The sequence below is a fragment of the Paramormyrops kingsleyae genome, chromosome 2, assembly GCF_048594095.1.
Source record: "Paramormyrops kingsleyae isolate MSU_618 chromosome 2, PKINGS_0.4, whole genome shotgun sequence".
Classification (NCBI taxonomy): domain Eukaryota; kingdom Metazoa; phylum Chordata; class Actinopteri; order Osteoglossiformes; family Mormyridae; genus Paramormyrops; species Paramormyrops kingsleyae.
In genome coordinates, this window is record NC_132798.1 from 43,362,679 (window position 1) to 43,375,518 (window position 12,840).

The following is a 12,840-nucleotide window of genomic DNA, read 5'->3' on the forward strand; positions in this document are numbered from 1 at the left end:
CTTTAATATATCCTGTAGAATAGTAGTCCGGAAGGGCCCTCCAAATTTGGTGCCGATCGGTCAAACGGGGGCGCTACAACAATATAACATGTCTGTATAAACCTTGAAAATCAGTTCAACTTACATTTATCTCATTTCTGTTCTAGTGACATATTACTGGTTAAAATATTTTGTACTGCCAGTTCTGTGAGTCATGCCAAATCAAGACATATGCAATGCCCAATGATAGTCATTTTCATTCCCTTGTGATGTTTAATAACTTAATAAATAACATATTACTGTAACTTCTACAATATCCAGCCCAAGTAGGTCATTCTGGTAGTACATCAATCAGGACATTGCCCTTATGGATAATTCATAAAAATATCTTGACCTGTATGCTATGGCCACCAGCTACAACAAACCTGCACCATATCCATGCTCATTTCAATCAACCATCTGAATCTCAGCCGTGCTTCAGCCAATCCTCATCAAATTTGACGGCCTAATGTAGTAAGGGACCTCAGACAGACCCTCCAATATTGGTGCCAATCGGTCAAACAGGGGCGCTACAGCCACTGTCCATATATGTCTAAGACCCACCTTAGCAAATTCAGCTGAAATGTCCTTATTTCTCATAAAACCTTGAAAGAATTGTTACCTTTCCCTTCACCTGAGTCCATATTTTTTATTCACTTTCATTTTTCACCAATTTGCCTCATAGAACATTATCAGACTTAATTTACACATAAGAAGGCCTGAAAGTATTGAATACAATTTCTAAAATGGAGCGCTGACTCCACCTGCTGGCCACACTGTTTCCATGCCTATTTCATTCAAATAGCTATATCTCTGGCATGCTTCATCCAATCCTCACAAAATTTGATGCACGGCTGTGTTACTAGACTGCCTCAGCCAAGCTGCAAAAGACCTTCCAAGTTTGGTGGCAATCAGTCAAACGGGGGCACTACAGCCACTGTCATAATATGTCTAAGACCAACCTTGGTTAATGCAGCTGAAATCTGCTTATTGTTTATTTAAAAATTAAAATATTAATCACCTTAACCTTCATCTAAGTCCATATTTTTAATCTGCTTATATTCTCCTGCCATTTGACTTTTACAAATCTTTCAAACTTTAATCTTTCTTCAGGCTGTGTACACTACAGCAATTACAATTTTATAATAAATTGGCCAGCAGGTGGAGTCAGCGCTCCATTTCAATAATGCCTTCAATACTTTTAGCCTTTCTCCTGTCTAAATATACATCCTAGAATAGCATACAGCATGATATTACTGCTGTTACATGTCACACTCCCGCAACTCAGCACTTTGTTAAGAATATGCAACACAGCCTATGTTTACACAGGCAGTATAAAAAAGCAACTATGTAATATCTACACTTACCAGACCAGGTATGAAGGTCCCTAAATCTACCAACTAGTCAGGCCATCTGACCCAAAACATGTATTAAGTCAGGCTAAGGCACTCCACCACAGGGTTCTACATTCTGTCCTGCATTTGCTGACCTGTTAGACCGATACTAACTAGTCTATATCCTGATTTCTACCTACTACTCAGACTATCTCACCAAAACATTACATTCAGTCAGGTTCAGGCACTACACCACAGGGTCCTACATTCTGTCCTACATTTCCTGACCTGTTAGACGGACACTCAACAATCTCCATCCTGATTTCTACCTTCTACTCAAACCATCTGTTGTCCTACCTGTCCTACCTGTCCTACTTGTCATACCCTTTGGACCCTTCAGTAACTGCCTGCAGTTTCTAGTTATTATTAAGGGTCCAAAGGACGAAGTCCTTATGGACCATTATTGTTTTTCTTAGGATTATTATTATTATTATTATTATTATTATTTTTCTGCCCTAAAACTGAATGTACAGCCTAAACTGTAAGAGCTAGACCAACCAAACTTGGTCAGATGATGTCAATTCCTACCCACTACTCAGGTTGTCCTACCCAGTCCTGCCAGCCAGATGGGGGCGCCTTAGCGCCCCCCAACACGTTTCGGTCGATATCTCCTGTCCTGTTAGACCTACAATCGAAATTCTTTGTTCTACATATACAGACAGCAAAGCCCTACCAACTTGCCATTTGGACTATGAAGCTCCGCCTACTTAGATTTTTTGCTAATTTGCATAATTTGCCAATCCTACTTTTTCCTTAAAGTCCTGGCTTGTCCTACCAAATCAGACAAATGAGGTGTCAGACGAATCAGAATTCTCTGCTGATCAAGAATTATCCACAAAATTCAGACATTTTTATATCCTACGGCCATTAGCCACGCCCAAACAATGTCCAAATTTGGCCCGTTTTGGTCTGACGGCTATAACTTGGCCGTGCCTTGGCCTACCTTGACCAAATTTGAAATGCTACCTCCCTACACCATTCTGGGGACACGGTCCGAGGCGGGCCGCATTTCGTCAATAGGGGGCGCTACAACTAAAAACTGGCAATATCTCCTGACTGCCTTTGCCAATCTAACTGAAATTTGGTAGATATGTACTAGGAAGCAGCCTGTGGTCAGTCACCTACAATGGCAGTAATTATTCCTTAAAGAGTGGCCGCCATCAGCCAATCAAAATCAAGCAGGCATTTCACAGGCTTCTCAATGACCAATCTAAATCAAATTTGGGTGATACATTTGTGCTCTGACCCTCTGCCTAAACTGTAAAGGACACCTCACTCGGCCAGATGGGGGCGCAACAGTGACAACTTTTGCATTTCTGCCTATTTCTCGAGAACGGTGAAGCCTACAATCGACATTTCTTGCCAGGTCAATTCAGTACGACATGCCAAATCAAACAACATGTAGAACTTGCTTCTGCATCTTTGCGTTTTTGCATAATTCATATTGGTCTGAAAACAAGACATTTCGTTAACCTCCTAGGATTTTCACCAAACCTACACAAATCTGGTATCATTTAAATCAGGAGACAGTCATAATAAATAATTCATAAAAAAAATCATAAACTTTCCATGAGGTATAGTCACCAGCCACACACAAACCATACAGGTGCCATGCCCAATTCAATCAGACAGCTATATCTCAGGCCTGCCTCAGCCAATCATCACCAAACTTTAATATATCCTGTAGAATAGTAGTCCGGAAGGGCCCTCCAAATTTGGTGCCGATCGGTCAAACGGGGGCGCTACAACAACATAACATGTCTGTATAAACCTTGAAAATCAGTTCAACTTACATTTATCTCATTTCTGTTCTAGTGACATGTTACTGGTTAAAATATTTTGTACTGCCAGTTCTGTGAGTCATGCCAAATCAAGACATATGCAATGCCCAATGATAGTCATTTTCATTCCCTTGTGATGTTTAAAAACTTAATAAATAACATATTACTGTAACTTCTACAATGTTCAGCCCAAGTAGGTCATTCTGGTAGTACATCAATCAGGACATTGCCATTATGGATAATTCATAAAAATATCTTAACCTGTACGCTATGGCCACCAGCTACAACAAACCTGCACCATATCCATGCTCATTTCAATCAACCATCTAAAGCTCAGCTGTGCTTCAGCCAATCCTCATCAAATTTGACGGCCTAATGTAGTAAGGGACCTCAGACAGACCCTCCAATTTTGGTTCCAATCGGTCAAATGGGGGCGCTACAGCCACTGTCCATATATTTCTAAGACCCACCTTAGCAAATTCAGCTGAAATGTCCTTATTTCTCATAAAACCTTGAAAGAATTGTTACCTTTCCCTTCACCTGAGTCCATATTTCTTATTCACTTTCATTTTTCACCGATTTGCCTCATAGAACATTATCAGACTTAATTTACACATAAGAAGGCCTGAAAGTATTGAATACAATTTCTAAAATGGAGCGCTGACTCCACCTGCTGGCCACACTGTTTCCATGCCCATTTCATTAAAATAGCTATATCTCTGGCATGCTTCATCCAATCCTCACAAAATTTGACGCACATCTGTGTTACTAGACTTCAGAAAGACCTTCCAAGTTTGGTGGCAATCGGTCAAACGGGGGCACTACAGCCACTGTCCTAATATGTCTAAGACCAACCTTGGTTAATGCAGCTGAAATCTGCTTATCGTTTATTTAAAAATTAAAAAATTAATCACCTTTCCCTTCATCTAAGTCCATATTTTTAATCTGCTTATATTTTCCTGCCATTTGACTTTTACAAATCTTTCAAACTTCAATCTTTCTTCAGGCTGTGTACACTGCAGCAATTACAATTTTATAATAAATTGGCCAGCAGGTGGAGTCAGCGCTCCATTTCAATAATGCCTTCAATACTTTTAGCCTTTCTCCTGTCTAAATGTATAACCTAGAATATGATACAGCATGATATTACTGCTGTTACATGTCACAATACGCAACTCAGCACTTTGTTAAGAATATGCAACACAGCCTATGTTTACACAGGCAGTATAAAAAAGAAAACTCTGTAATATCTAGACTTACCAGACCAGGTATGAAGGTCCCTAAATCTACCAACTAGTCAGGCCATCTGACCCAAACCATGCATTCAGTCAGGCTAAGGCACTCCACCACAGGGTTCTACATTCTGTCCTACATTTGCTGACCTGTTAGACCGATACTAACTAATCTATATCCTGATTTCTACCTACTACTGAGACCATCTGACCAAAACAATGCATTCAGTCAGGTTCAGGCACTACACCACAGGGTTCTACATTCTGTCCTACATTTCCTGACCTGTTAGACCGACACTCAACAATCTACATCATGATTTCTACCTTCTACTCAAACCATCTGACCTAAACAAGTTCTGTTCTGTCTGACATCTGCTGACCTGTAGTTCTGTCTGACTTTTTAGTATCCTCCTCTACGGTTTGCCCTACATCTCCTGTCACATTAGAGCTACGCTAAATCTCCATCCTGTTATGGCAGTCTAATTGTTGCCCGGTCAATTAAGTACGACATGCCAAATCAAACAACATGTAGAACTTGCTTCTGCATCTTTGCGTTTTTGCATAATTCATATTGGTCTGAAAACAAGACATTTCGTTAACCTCCTAGGATTTTCACCAAACCTACACAAATCTGGTATCATTTAAATCAGGAGACAGTCATAATAAATAATTCATAAAAAAATCATAAACTTTCCATGAGGTATAGTCACCAGCCACACACAAACCATACAGGTGCCATGCCCAATTCAATCAGACAGCTATATCTCAGGCCTGCCTCAGCCAATCATCACCAAACTTTAATATATCCTGTAGAATAGTAGTCCGGAAGGGCCCTCCAAATTTGGTGCCGATCGGTCAAACGGGGGCGCTACAACAATATAACATGTCTGTATAAACCTTGAAAATCAGTTCAACTTACATTTATCTCATTTCTGTTCTAGTGACATATTACTGGTTAAAATATTTTGTACTGCCAGTTCTGTGAGTCATGCCAAATCAAGACATATGCAATGCCCAATGATAGTCATTTTCATTCCCTTGTGATGTTTAATAACTTAATAAATAACATATTACTGTAACTTCTACAATATCCAGCCCAAGTAGGTCATTCTGGTAGTACATCAATCAGGACATTGCCCTTATGGATAATTCATAAAAATATCTTGACCTGTATGCTATGGCCACCAGCTACAACAAACCTGCACCATATCCATGCTCATTTCAATCAACCATCTGAATCTCAGCCGTGCTTCAGCCAATCCTCATCAAATTTGACGGCCTAATGTAGTAAGGGACCTCAGACAGACCCTCCAATATTGGTGCCAATCGGTCAAACAGGGGCGCTACAGCCACTGTCCATATATGTCTAAGACCCACCTTAGCAAATTCAGCTGAAATGTCCTTATTTCTCATAAAACCTTGAAAGAATTGTTACCTTTCCCTTCACCTGAGTCCATATTTTTTATTCACTTTCATTTTTCACCAATTTGCCTCATAGAACATTATCAGACTTAATTTACACATAAGAAGGCCTGAAAGTATTGAATACAATTTCTAAAATGGAGCGCTGACTCCACCTGCTGGCCACACTGTTTCCATGCCTATTTCATTCAAATAGCTATATCTCTGGCATGCTTCATCCAATCCTCACAAAATTTGATGCACGGCTGTGTTACTAGACTGCCTCAGCCAAGCTGCAAAAGACCTTCCAAGTTTGGTGGCAATCAGTCAAACGGGGGCACTACAGCCACTGTCATAATATGTCTAAGACCAACCTTGGTTAATGCAGCTGAAATCTGCTTATTGTTTATTTAAAAATTAAAATATTAATCACCTTTCCCTTCATCTAAGTCCATATTTTTAATCTGCTTATATTCTCCTGCCATTTGACTTTTACAAATCTTTCAAACTTTAATCTTTCTTCAGGCTGTGTACACTACAGCAATTACAATTTTATAATAAATTGGCCAGCAGGTGGAGTCAGCGCTCCATTTCAATAATGCCTTCAATACTTTTAGCCTTTCTCCTGTCTAAATGTATAACCTAGAATATGATACAGCATGATATTACTGCTGTTACATGTCACAATACGCAACTCAGCACTTTGTTAAGAATATGCAACACAGCCTATGTTTACACAGGCAGTATAAAAAAGAAAACTCTGTAATATCTAGACTTACCAGACCAGGTATGAAGGTCCCTAAATCTACCAACTAGTCAGGCCATCTGACCCAAACCATGCATTCAGTCAGGCTAAGGCACTCCACCACAGGGTTCTACATTCTGTCCTACATTTGCTGACCTGTTAGACCGATACTAACTAATCTATATCCTGATTTCTACCTACTACTGAGACCATCTGACCAAAACAATGCATTCAGTCAGGTTCAGGCACTACACCACAGGGTTCTACATTCTGTCCTACATTTCCTGACCTGTTAGACCGACACTCAACAATCTACATCATGATTTCTACCTTCTACTCAAACCATCTGACCTAAACAAGTTCTGTTCTGTCTGACATCTGCTGACCTGTAGTTCTGTCTGACTTTTTAGTATCCTCCTCTACGGTTTGCCCTACATCTCCTGTCACATTAGAGCTACGCTAAATCTCCATCCTGTTATGGCAGTCTAATTGTTGCCCGGTCAATTAAGTACGACATGCCAAATCAAACAACATGTAGAACTTGCTTCTGCATCTTTGCATTTTTGCATAATTCATATTGGTCTGAAAACAAGACATTTCGTTAACCTCCTAGGATTTTCACCAAACCTACACAAATCTGGTATCATTTAAATCAGGAGACAGTCATAATAAATAATTCATAAAAAAATCATAAACTTTCCATGAGGTATAGTCACCAGCCACACACAAACCATACAGGTGCCATGCCCAATTCAATCAGACAGCTATATCTCAGGCCTGCCTCAGCCAATCATCACCAAACTTTAATATATCCTGTAGAATAGTAGTCCGGAAGGGCCCTCCAAATTTGGTGCCGATCGGTCAAACGGGGGCGCTACAACAATATAACATGTCTGTATAAACCTTGAAAATCAGTTCAACTTACATTTATCTCATTTCTGTTCTAGTGACATATTACTGGTTAAAATATTTTGTACTGCCAGTTCTGTGAGTCATGCCAAATCAAGACATATGCAATGCCCAATGATAGTCATTTTCATTCCCTTGTGATGTTTAATAACTTAATAAATAACATATTACTGTAACTTCTACAATATCCAGCCCAAGTAGGTCATTCTGGTAGTACATCAATCAGGACATTGCCCTTATGGATAATTCATAAAAATATCTTGACCTGTATGCTATGGCCACCAGCTACAACAAACCTGCACCATATCCATGCTCATTTCAATCAACCATCTAAATCTCAGCCGTGCTTCAGCCAATCCTCATCAAATTTGACGGCCTAATGTAGTAAGGGACCTCAGACAGACCCTCCAATATTGGTGCCAATCGGTCAAACAGGGGCGCTACAGCCACTGTCCATATATGTCTAAGACCCACCTTAGCAAATTCAGCTGAAATGTCCTTATTTCTCATAAAACCTTGAAAGAATTGTTACCTTTCCCTTCACCTGAGTCCATATTTTTTATTCACTTTCATTTTTCACCAATTTGCCTCATAGAACATTATCAGACTTAATTTACACATAAGAAGGCCTGAAAGTATTGAATACAATTTCTAAAATGGAGCGCTGACTCCACCTGCTGGCCACACTGTTTCCATGCCTATTTCATTCAAATAGCTATATCTCTGGCATGCTTCATCCAATCCTCACAAAATTTGATGCACGGCTGTGTTACTAGACTGCCTCAGCCAAGCTGCAAAAGACCTTCCAAGTTTGGTGGCAATCAGTCAAACGGGGGCACTACAGCCACTGTCATAATATGTCTAAGACCAACCTTGGTTAATGCAGCTGAAATCTGCTTATTGTTTATTTAAAAATTAAAATATTAATCACCTTTCCCTTCATCTAAGTCCATATTTTTAATCTGCTTATATTCTCCTGCCATTTGACTTTTACAAATCTTTCAAACTTTAATCTTTCTTCAGGCTGTGTAGACTACAGCAATTACAATTTTATAATAAATTGGCCAGCAGGTGGAGTCAGCGCTCCATTTCAATAATGCCTTCAATACTTTTAGCCTTTCTCCTGTCTAAATATACATCCTAGAATAGCATACAGCATGATATTACTGCTGTTACATGTCACACTCCCGCAACTCAGCACTTTGTTAAGAATATGCAACACAGCCTATGTTTACACAGGCAGTATAAAAAAGCAACTATGTAATATCTACACTTACCAGACCAGGTATGAAGGTCCCTAAATCTACCAACTAGTCAGGCCATCTGACCCAAAACATGTATTAAGTCAGGCTAAGGCACTCCACCACAGGGTTCTACATTCTGTCCTGCATTTGCTGACCTGTTAGACCGATACTAACTAGTCTATATCCTGATTTCTACCTACTACTCAGACTATCTCACCAAAACATTGCATTCAGTCAGGTTCAGGCACTACACCACAGGGTCCTACATTCTGTCCTACATTTCCTGACCTGTTAGACGGACACTCAACAATCTCCATCCTGATTTCTACCTTCTACTCAAACCATCTGTTGTCCTACCTGTCCTACCTGTCCTACTTGTCATACCCTTTGGACCCTTCAGTAACTGCCTGCAGTTTCTAGTTATTATTATTAAGGGTCCAAAGGACGAAGTCCTTATGGACCATTATTGTTTTTCTTAGGATTATTATTATTAAGGGTCCAAAGGACGAAGTCCTTATGGACCATTATTGTTTTTCTTAGGATTATTATTATTATTATTATTATTATTATTTTTCTGCCCTAAAACTGAATGTACAGCCTAAACTGTAAGAGCTAGACCAACCAAACTTGGTCAGATGATGTCAATTCCTACCCACTACTCAGGTTGTCCTACCCAGTCCTGCCAGCCAGATGGGGGCGCCTTAGCGCCCCCCAACACGTTTCGGTCGATATCTCCTGTCCTGTTAGACCTACAATCGAAATTCTTTGTTCTACATATACAGACAGCAAAGCCCTACCAACTTGCCATTTGGACTATGAAGCTCCGCCTACTTAGATTTTTTGCTAATTTGCATAATTTGCCAATCCTACTTTTTCCTTAAAGTCCTGGCTTGTCCTACCAAATCAGACAAATGAGGTGTCAGACGAATCAGAATTCTCTGCTGATCAAGAATTATCCACAAAATTCAGACATTTTTATATCCTACGGCCATTAGCCACGCCCAAACAATGTCCAAATTTGGCCCGTTTTGGTCTGACGGCTATAACTTGGCCGTGCCTTGGCCTACCTTGACCAAATTTGAAATGCTACCTCCCTACACCATTCTGGGGACACGGTCCGAGGCGGGCCGCATTTCGTCAATAGGGGGCGCTACAACTAAAAACTGGCAATATCTCCTGACTGCCTTTGCCAATCTAACTGAAATTTGGTAGATATGTACTAGGAAGCAGCCTGTGGTCAGTCACCTACAATGGCAGTAATTATTCCTTAAAGAGTGGCCGCCATCAGCCAATCAAAATCAAGCAGGCATTTCACAGGCTTCTCAATGACCAATCTAAATCAAATTTGGGTGATACATTTGTGCTCTGACCCTCTGCCTAAACTGTAAAGGACACCTCACTCGGCCAGATGGGGGCGCAACAGTGACAACTTTTGCATTTCTGCCTATTTCTCGAGAACGGTGAAGCCTACAATCGACATTTCTTGCCAGGTCAATTCAGTACGACATGCCAAATCAAACAACATGTAGAACTTGCTTCTGCATCTTTGCGTTTTTGCATAATTCATATTGGTCTGAAAACAAGACATTTCGTTAACCTCCTAGGATTTTCACCAAACCTACACAAATCTGGTATCATTTAAATCAGGAGACAGTCATAATAAATAATTCATAAAAAAAATCATAAACTTTCCATGAGGTATAGTCACCAGCCACACACAAACCATACAGGTGCCATGCCCAATTCAATCAGACAGCTATATCTCAGGCCTGCCTCAGCCAATCATCACCAAACTTTAATATATCCTGTAGAATAGTAGTCCGGAAGGGCCCTCCAAATTTGGTGCCGATCGGTCAAACGGGGGCGCTACAACAACATAACATGTCTGTATAAACCTTGAAAATCAGTTCAACTTACATTTATCTCATTTCTGTTCTAGTGACATGTTACTGGTTAAAATATTTTGTACTGCCAGTTCTGTGAGTCATGCCAAATCAAGACATATGCAATGCCCAATGATAGTCATTTTCATTCCCTTGTGATGTTTAAAAACTTAATAAATAACATATTACTGTAACTTCTACAATGTTCAGCCCAAGTAGGTCATTCTGGTAGTACATCAATCAGGACATTGCCATTATGGATAATTCATAAAAATATCTTAACCTGTACGCTATGGCCACCAGCTACAACAAACCTGCACCATATCCATGCTCATTTCAATCAACCATCTAAAGCTCAGCTGTGCTTCAGCCAATCCTCATCAAATTTGACGGCCTAATGTAGTAAGGGACCTCAGACAGACCCTCCAATTTTGGTTCCAATCGGTCAAATGGGGGCGCTACAGCCACTGTCCATATATTTCTAAGACCCACCTTAGCAAATTCAGCTGAAATGTCCTTATTTCTCATAAAACCTTGAAAGAATTGTTACCTTTCCCTTCACCTGAGTCCATATTTCTTATTCACTTTCATTTTTCACCGATTTGCCTCATAGAACATTATCAGACTTAATTTACACATAAGAAGGCCTGAAAGTATTGAATACAATTTCTAAAATGGAGCGCTGACTCCACCTGCTGGCCACACTGTTTCCATGCCCATTTCATTAAAATAGCTATATCTCTGGCATGCTTCATCCAATCCTCACAAAATTTGACGCACATCTGTGTTACTAGACTTCAGAAAGACCTTCCAAGTTTGGTGGCAATCGGTCAAACGGGGGCACTACAGCCACTGTCCTAATATGTCTAAGACCAACCTTGGTTAATGCAGCTGAAATCTGCTTATCGTTTATTTAAAAATTAAAAAATTAATCACCTTTCCCTTCATCTAAGTCCATATTTTTAATCTGCTTATATTTTCCTGCCATTTGACTTTTACAAATCTTTCAAACTTCAATCTTTCTTCAGGCTGTGTACACTGCAGCAATTACAATTTTATAATAAATTGGCCAGCAGGTGGAGTCAGCGCTCCATTTCAATAATGCCTTCAATACTTTTAGCCTTTCTCCTGTCTAAATGTATAACCTAGAATATGATACAGCATGATATTACTGCTGTTACATGTCACAATACGCAACTCAGCACTTTGTTAAGAATATGCAACACAGCCTATGTTTACACAGGCAGTATAAAAAAGAAAACTCTGTAATATCTAGACTTACCAGACCAGGTATGAAGGTCCCTAAATCTACCAACTAGTCAGGCCATCTGACCCAAACCATGCATTCAGTCAGGCTAAGGCACTCCACCACAGGGTTCTACATTCTGTCCTACATTTGCTGACCTGTTAGACCGATACTAACTAATCTATATCCTGATTTCTACCTACTACTGAGACCATCTGACCAAAACAATGCATTCAGTCAGGTTCAGGCACTACACCACAGGGTTCTACATTCTGTCCTACATTTCCTGACCTGTTAGACCGACACTCAACAATCTACATCATGATTTCTACCTTCTACTCAAACCATCTGACCTAAACAAGTTCTGTTCTGTCTGACATCTGCTGACCTGTAGTTCTGTCTGACTTTTTAGTATCCTCCTCTACGGTTTGCCCTACATCTCCTGTCACATTAGAGCTACGCTAAATCTCCATCCTGTTATGGCAGTCTAATTGTTGCCCGGTCAATTAAGTACGACATGCCAAATCAAACAACATGTAGAACTTGCTTCTGCATCTTTGCGTTTTTGCATAATTCATATTGGTCTGAAAACAAGACATTTCGTTAACCTCCTAGGATTTTCACCAAACCTACACAAATCTGGTATCATTTAAATCAGGAGACAGTCATAATAAATAATTCATAAAAAAATCATAAACTTTCCATGAGGTATAGTCACCAGCCACACACAAACCATACAGGTGCCATGCCCAATTCAATCAGACAGCTATATCTCAGGCCTGCCTCAGCCAATCATCACCAAACTTTAATATATCCTGTAGAATAGTAGTCCGGAAGGGCCCTCCAAATTTGGTGCCGATCGGTCAAACGGGGGCGCTACAACAATATAACATGTCTGTATAAACCTTGAAAATCAGTTCAACTTACATTTATCTCATTTCTGTTCTAGTGACATATTACTGGTTAAAATATTTTGTACTGCCAGTT